Here is an 8,152-nt window from a genome sequence, read left to right as displayed (position 1 = left end):
CCACCTGGGTAAAAATTAAGTGCCAACATTTTACATGCATAAGCAACATCAAAATTCTGAAGGAAAAGTGGCTAATCCAGTGTAAACTGCCTCTAAAACTCAATAGAGGCACAGCTGCATTTTGTAAACAAAAGCAATTTTCACACCCACGTTCCTTGGCTTACCATGGAATGCAAACACATACCATTGTTTTGGGTGTGTGTGTGTTTGTTTTTTTTAGAAATAAAACCATACCTTATTTTCTTAGAGGAAGATTACAGTTTATAGGTAGAACTCCATGAAACTGAGCGTTCATTCATTTTTTCATTTGTTGCTGAATGAAGAATTTTGTGTTTAAATTTCAGAAATTATAACAAATGTCTAAAAAAGACATTTCTACAATAGACATTTTACATCAATCAGCATATATGCATTTAAACCCGTTATATTGCAATGGGGTGCAGAGCCTATCCCTGACAATCCTTGATTGGGGGAAGGAGGGGAGTGGATGACACAGCATTTAAGATACATTGTATAAAACAGCAGGTTAATAGCTGTGCTTCCTGAAGGGAGGAGGGCTGCCGCCCAGGGCAAACTGTGTATGTGACTTTGAAAACATTCAGGGGCTGGTGACAGAGCCAGGACATAGCACCTGCGTGAGAGGCAGGGGGCAGGGACCCACCCCACCCCAAAAGTCTCTGGGAACTTTTACCCTGACTAAAGATGGCAGCCAAAAGAAGGTAAAACATACAGGGAATCTGGCAAAAATGGCACATCACAGGAGGGGCCAGATAGGTCATGCAGGAAGTTCTGGGCTGAGCATTTAAATGAGGGTAGCCTGAAAGAGAATGGGGTCCGCCAGGAGGTCACCAGTGTAAGAAAGGAGGTCTGCCCAGAGTGAGAAAGAAGCCACGTGGTCTGGAGCACAAAAAGGAGAAGACAGTGGCAGAGCTGGCAGAGCTGCAGGGGACCTGCCTAGCCACCTGGATTCACAGAGATGCTTGGAGCTGACCTGGGATCGGGAAAGCTGAGCTGCAGACTTCCGCTTTTCTGAAAGACAGTACCTCTGACTGGCGTATTCTGAAACTGGCCTGGTTTGGCAAAGGGAGGCAGGACTACGTGTTCTTAGGTGGTTTTAAAGGGAACAGGACTTAAAGGCAGAACTCTGCCATTATTCTAAATCTGTGTAACCTTTCGATAAATAACCGCTTTCCTTTTTCACCAAACTCCTGCATTGGGAGTCATGCTTCTTGGTGGCGGGCAAGCGGACCCTGCAGCTGCTCCAGAGCAGCACTGGGGGGCTATGTCACAGTACTCAAGGCAAGTTAAAAAGCTTCTGGAATCTGGGATCAGCTAACGCTGTGGTGGTAACAGTATGATAAGGGATTTACTTACTTCTCCAAGCCTTTCATGAGAGCATGGACTACACATCCCCTGATGCCTTTTTCACAAAAGTTTCATCTTTGATAAAATCTTGTCAGAACTAACAATAAAATTAAAGCTAGTATGTGACAGAGTCACAAATTAGGTTATCAGATAATAAATATTTCCCAGACGAAGGTGATTTTGGAGCATGCTAGTGAAAAGCTGGAACTAAGCAGAAAGAGGGGTGAAAACTGACCTAGAATGTGAAGAATGGTTTATGAATAGGTACAGAGGTAAGTAAAAGAAGCCCTTAAACTTAAATAAACATTGTGCGAAAAGCTAAAGAAACAAGAGTAGAGAGTCGCCGAGAGCAGCGTCAACGCCCCAACTTTGACTGAGCAGGCAGAGGTTGCAGCTGCTGTGGCTGAGTTCTGCCCTTGGGTTTTGTTTGGCAACCAAAGTGCTTTTCAAATATTTGCCAGTTGCTCATGTTTTAAAAAAAAAAAAAAAAAAAAGGAGACTTTACCTAGTTTTCAAAGTATCTGAGAAAATTGGCCCTCATTTGTACATAGCAAATACCAGCTGGAACTAAGTAGATTTGTTCACTTTTGGATGAAGCATTCCCTCTGCAGTTGCCCACCATTTCCACTAATTTCTGTTACATTTGACCAGTGTTGCGTGCCTACGCATATTCCCCGCCCAGCTCTGTTGACATTTCAGTACATTAAAGCCACAGAATAGGTCAGTTTTAAAGTTATAGATGTCACAACGGCCAGGCAATACATTTGAATTTTATCCTATCAGATTTTACCATGTGCAGGGTTTGATAAGGGGTTTATGTTTTTGAAACCCCTTTGAATATTAAAAGTAGTTCCAAGTAAGTGACTAAAGATGTTTTTAAAATCAAAGAAAGGTCTTATCAGGAGGTGGGAAAAGATAAATCATGAGCCAAGAAGGAAGTTGATTTTAGAGGAACATTGCTTTCTTAGAGGTGGGGGGGAAATGTGGAAAAAAAAAAAAAGGGCGTAAAAGGTAAAGGCTGGAGCAGTTCTGGGAAGGCCGTGGGATGGGACTGTGTGGGAAGCCAGGGCCGTGCTGTCACTCAGGCAAGGGTCTCAGGCGATGAGCTGTCTCCAGGACCAGCTCTCTTCCTGCTACAAGAGAGGAAATTTATACGTTATCTTTAGGCAGGTAGGGGAAAAAGTGAAGAGCTTTTCCTGCATCTGTGGTTTTTCATGGTCTTTAGTTCAAAATAATTCTTATGCTCAAGTGGCACGTTTTGGGGTAGCATATCCGGGTACTCTTCAACGTGTCAATGCTGCCCCTTAGCCATGTCCGGTGTTCTTAAAATGAGGGAAATGGGTTGAAATTTGGGATGATTAATGCAGATTAATCACCCCTCGGCCAAACAATACAAAAGGCATTCCTACTGATAAATTGAGAGCATCCTTTTTATTGGTAAAAACAGTGTGTGTTCATTTGTGTTTGTTTGTTTTAATAAATAAATAAAGGAGCTGAGCTTTGTTTGCTGAAGCTTAAGATAATTAATTCCCATGCCTTATATATTTCTATTTTAACTCTCCATTTTTCCATCTGAATGTATTTCACTTTAGGGATAACTGTCTTTGATGGATGAGAACCCAATTATCATATTTTCAAACCTGTTTATCAAGATTACCAACAAAAATATTATTTTAAATGCGGTCTATTTTCATTCTCAGCCTGATGCATTTGAATGTTCAGGGGCTTCACTGGGTCCTCCAAATGCCTCTGTTTCAGTAATGTGTTGAAGACAGCTATTTGCTGGCTCAAATTTAAATTTTCTTTGCCTGGGCTATTTAAGTTATAATTGGCACTGACAGCCAGTGGTCACAAAGAGACCATAGTTACAAAATGTGTATTCTTCGCAACAGAAAAATAATGAGAAAAACATCACTACAGCAGAAGCACCAGAGGACAGGCTTAATATGGCTTGATGAACATCTAGAATACGCACTTAGTATGACAAAATCTGTACCTTGTCTCAGTAGCCACATTCATCAATCTCATGACCCCTACTGTTAAGACGACAGTTAAAAACTGCAACAATTAGAGCATCCTCTGAAGTGTCATTCTCTTGTGATTAAGGCAGGACAGCAAGAAGCTGGGAGAATTCCGTGGCAAGTGTAATAGGGAAACTGAGGCAGACAGTTGAATGGCGAAGCAGTTTAAGCCAGATGATAAACCACAAGGTCTCATCTTCCCTACCCAAGGATGCACAAGAGCGGATGGTTTACACATTCCCGACCCTGCCTGGTCAGACACACCTCTGTCCCTGTGTCTCCTCAGTGTGAAACCAACCAGAGAATGCCCCTGACCCTTCTATGGGTTCACTTTGATGAATCAGTAAATTAAAGGACACACCTGGAAAGCTGATGAATATTTTATTGACATCTTCCCCTAAAATTCCTGTCTTTAGAAAACAGATAAAAACCCTTAAGACAAAGGACCCAGTGCACGTTCCCCCTTGGGTATTCCCGTGCCTCTCCCCACCCCCTTCCTTCCTCAGGTGTGTATCTCTGCTTTCTTTCTCCTAAGCTCCAAGAGTTCCTGTGAGGCTTGCAACCAGAGAACAGCGGGCAGCAGCAGCTTGTCCTGGGCTGTCCCCTGAACTTGTCTCAAGACCCTCCTTTTGGCTCTACAACTTGTCTCCTGAGTCCACACAGCCCAGCTGGCTCACTTCTTCTGCCTCTGCGACTGTCTTTCTGAAGGGCCAAGGGCACCTTGCCTAGGCTCGACGTTTCCAAAAGGCCAAGGCAGAACCAGCTTGGCTCCCTCCTGTTTCTGTGATCTTGCCTCTTCTATCCTAAGCCCTTCCTGTGTTTCACTGGCCCCAGCCTTAATAAACACACTCTCAAAATCACCTGGGCTGGTGTCCGGAAATTTTTTCTGCACAAAATCAAGAACCCACACGTTCCACACCCGGCCAGTGCAGAGCATCTCGGTCCTGGCCTCTTTCAGTGACAGTATGATCTCAATGTGATTTACTGCCTTTGTTTTTACTTCTATAGTTTTTGGCAGTACTCACTATGTACCTACGCTACTCTGAATATTTCACATAAAGTACACTTTCAATATCGCGATGGAAACTGTCAGGTTTTCTGTTTCTTGTTTCTTGGCCTCATACATTTACATTATGCTAAAGTGGCCACTTTAGCGCTAGATATTAAGGGTGAGTTTGGTACATGCCACCAGCTGTATAGAGTCAAAATGGCTCCTTTCACTTTTAAGTGACTGAGATAAATTTAATGAACACAACATACATGTAAAATAAGCTTGAGAAAAATAAATCTTTTACCTGTCATGAAAATAAAAGTTAAAAAAAGATAAATGGAACTCTTCCCAATGACCTGCGTTGGGGCCACAGCTTGCGCATTCATCACAAACAGCAAACAACCCCACCTCTTCCAAGGACCCGCACCGGAGTACGCCGCTCCGAAATACGCCTCTCTTGGCATGTGGGTTGTTTTGAGCTAGTGGCAATTAAGAACTACCAGAGGTAGGAAAGCCTCTAAAAACAGGCATTTTATACATTTTCCTTGTGTAAAGGAAATGCACACTTATAAAGGAAATTTCCATTGTTAAGATGTCTTCCTCCCTCTCCTGTATGAAGAAGACTCTTAATAACTTATTAATGGAGAAGGAACCAAGTTAACATCTGCAAAGCAGACCTTACTCAACAGCCCTTGTTCACCCTCGCTTCCCCAGTCACCTTTCCATCACTTCCCTCCTGCCCCCAGGAGCCCCATAACCCTTTTGTGTGTTTAGCCTATGCAAGCCCAAGTTCTAATTGGTTTGTGGTTCCTGGAACTAAAAGAAAAAGCCTGGCCTTGGCCGGTGTGGCTCAGTTGGTTGGGTGTCATCCTGCAAACCAAAAGGTCGCCAGTTCAATTCCCAGTCAGGGCACATGCCTGGGTTGTAGGTTTGGTCCCCAGCCAGGGCACCTGCGAGAGGCAACCCATCGATGTTTCTCTCTCACACTGATGTTTCTCTCCCTGTCTTTCTGCTTCCCTTCCCCTCTCTCTAGCATTGCTAAGAAAAATAATAATACTTTTCTTTTTAAGTAAAAGCTTGAGAGAAAGGCATACCACGGGTCACCTGTAGACACTAAGCTACAGACTGAATATTAAGGGAAGATGGATTCTTCTTCTTCTTGGCTCAAATGATGTGAGTTTATCTTACTGTGTTTCCTTAGTGACCATTTCAAGGACCTAAAAGCTGCTATTGTTGCACTAAGAATGTGGTCTTTAAATGCTGTCTTCACCTGGGGTTTGCAGTGAATGTGACACTGTTTGACATTAGAAGCTCACTCCCTCCTAATAATAAACCATCGCTATGTTTTGCTTTCACGAAAGCATCGTTAGGTTGATGTAAAATCATGTGAAATGTATAAGGGATATGGTGCCATGACTGTAACAGTTTCAACTTTAGCTCTTTGTTGCAGGCAAATGAACAGAACAGCAGAATAGCATTATGTTCAGCCATATTTGGAAATAGATGTAAACAAAATGATTTCAATCCAATAAGAAATTTTTAAAAGCATAATGTCTAGAAGTCTGGGAATATCCTCAAAGAGGTAATTGTCTATTTTACTGCCCATGTTAGTGATGATATAATCAGAAATATTTCCAAAGAATGTATCCCGCTAAAAGGTTATTCCTTCCACCTCTCTTCTTTTGCAGGCCAACACTTTAAAATGAGCCGTCCACTTCAAATCGCAGGTTAGGCTTTGCTCCCTTTCATTCCATTTTGATGGTGTAATATTTGGAAAAATAGAAAGGACAATAGATAAAGCAGAGAAAGATGAAAGAAAAATATGCTTCCCCATTATCTGCTTTGGACTAAGGCCTTAATAGAGGTTATTTATAATTAAATTGGACCAGAGCCTTTCTTTGAAGCAAAATATAGAGATTTTTTAAGATAGATATGAATTTGGTAATTTCTTTAAAATCCTGATTTCGCTAGACTGGAATTTTTTCCTCTCTCACATATCTCCATCGCAACTGATTGAGCCTTAGCTTGTGTTTCATACTGTATTTTTAATTGGCTTTTATCTTGAATGCTAGTACTTTGTTTTCAGAGACATGGCAGAGCTCAGGTCCTGTTTAAGAGAGAATCCCATATGACCGCAGTCCCGCATGACTCGGGAGAGTCGCATCTCATCAGAAGTGATATTCTCACCAATTTACACTCAGCCTCCTCTGTACCACTGAAGTCACGAGCACTCCACCCCAGCCCGACTTCACCTCCTCGTGATTTTACACGGCAACAGCAAGCTGTTTTCCAGAGGACAAGAGCTCCTTTGAAGGGCTTCCTAATTAACACATGCCTCTGAGAGTATCCCATTCATAAAATGATGAAAATACTGGAGTGCATCCTTACTGCCATGGAATTTTACTTTCTCTGTACAGAAGGGAAACAAATCTGGCTTGTTCATTCATTTAAGGTTTACTGGGCACTCACTCACTATGTGCCAGGTACCGTGCTGGGCAAATGAGGAGAAAATGCACAGAGTCACACCTGGACCCCAGCAGGTGCAGGATGAGGTCTTGGTTCGGTTATGTATTAGCTGAGTACAGAATAAAGACCCTGGCTGACCTTTGCTTCTGGTTCCTCACAGGTGGCTGCTCAGCCCTTGACACTTCCTGAGTGACAGCGCTGTCTCCCCTGTGTGCGGTGGGCCAGGGACCACACCTGGACACACGGACACAGACACAGAAAACCTGGCCGGGTGCCTTCCTCACACGGGATGTCCTTACTCCTCCTGGCTCTGTGACACCGGCAGTGGCCCATCAAAAAACGCAACTGTGATGCCTGTAATCAGAGCTGACGTGATAACGAATGAGGTGGTACATATAAAAGAGCAACGGGAACTCTAATTCTGCTTTATTTAGTGTCTGTAAGCATTGAGTTGGACACATCGCAAAATCCTAATATGGGGATAAAAATACTGTTGAGCAGTGAGATAAAATCTCAATTGCCCAACTCAATAAGCATTAGAGATTTGGCTACAGTAAAGTAGGCAAAGAGAAATAAATCCCTACATAGGGTGGAGCAAAGGTGAGTTTACAGATGTGCGTACACCAAACACAGCTTACTCTTGTATTATTTATTAATTATTGTATTATTTTCCATCTGAACAACTGTAAACCTCCCTTTGTCTCACCCTGTAGTTATTATTAATGTAATTTAGGGATTAATTACAATGTATCAAAAAGAAAAAAGAGAGAGGTGATGGGTCTAGTTTGCCCACAAATATGTTCTAACTAGTCTGTAGGATTTAAGAAATCCTTTTGAATTTTGGGTCCATTTGTTCCTTGCTCCCCATTGGCAACCGTCAGATGGAAATCGAGACCTGTCCCCTCCAGCTCTCCACTGTTCTCTCTCAGGTCCTGTTATTCCTGTCTGTCACCGATCTAGTGCCTACAGGCATGGGAGCCTAGAACTCCCTTCAGAGACTTGAGTAATTTCTACAATCAGGGCTTTTGTGGGTGGTGAACCCGGGAGAGGATGTGAGCAAGGAGAGCAAAGGACCTTTGTTCAGCACAAAATGACTCACAGGTCAGCGAAAGGCCCAGCCGTCAGGGGAAGGAGCTGTATTACAGTTCCGGCTCCTACAAGACCTTGCAACGCGATGCCTTGCTGGCGCAACCTCTGCTGCTGCCTGCAGAGGAGCGCAGCAGCCTTGGGCGCAGCCTGGCCTCCAGGACGCCTGCCTGGCATGGGGTCAGCAGGAGGCTGCAGCAGTGGCCCCAGGTCTCGACTGTCC

The sequence above is a fragment of the Desmodus rotundus genome, chromosome 9 (genome assembly GCF_022682495.2).
Source record: "Desmodus rotundus isolate HL8 chromosome 9, HLdesRot8A.1, whole genome shotgun sequence".
NCBI classification, from domain to species: domain Eukaryota; kingdom Metazoa; phylum Chordata; class Mammalia; order Chiroptera; family Phyllostomidae; genus Desmodus; species Desmodus rotundus.
Note: the sequence above shows the minus strand (reverse complement) of the source record.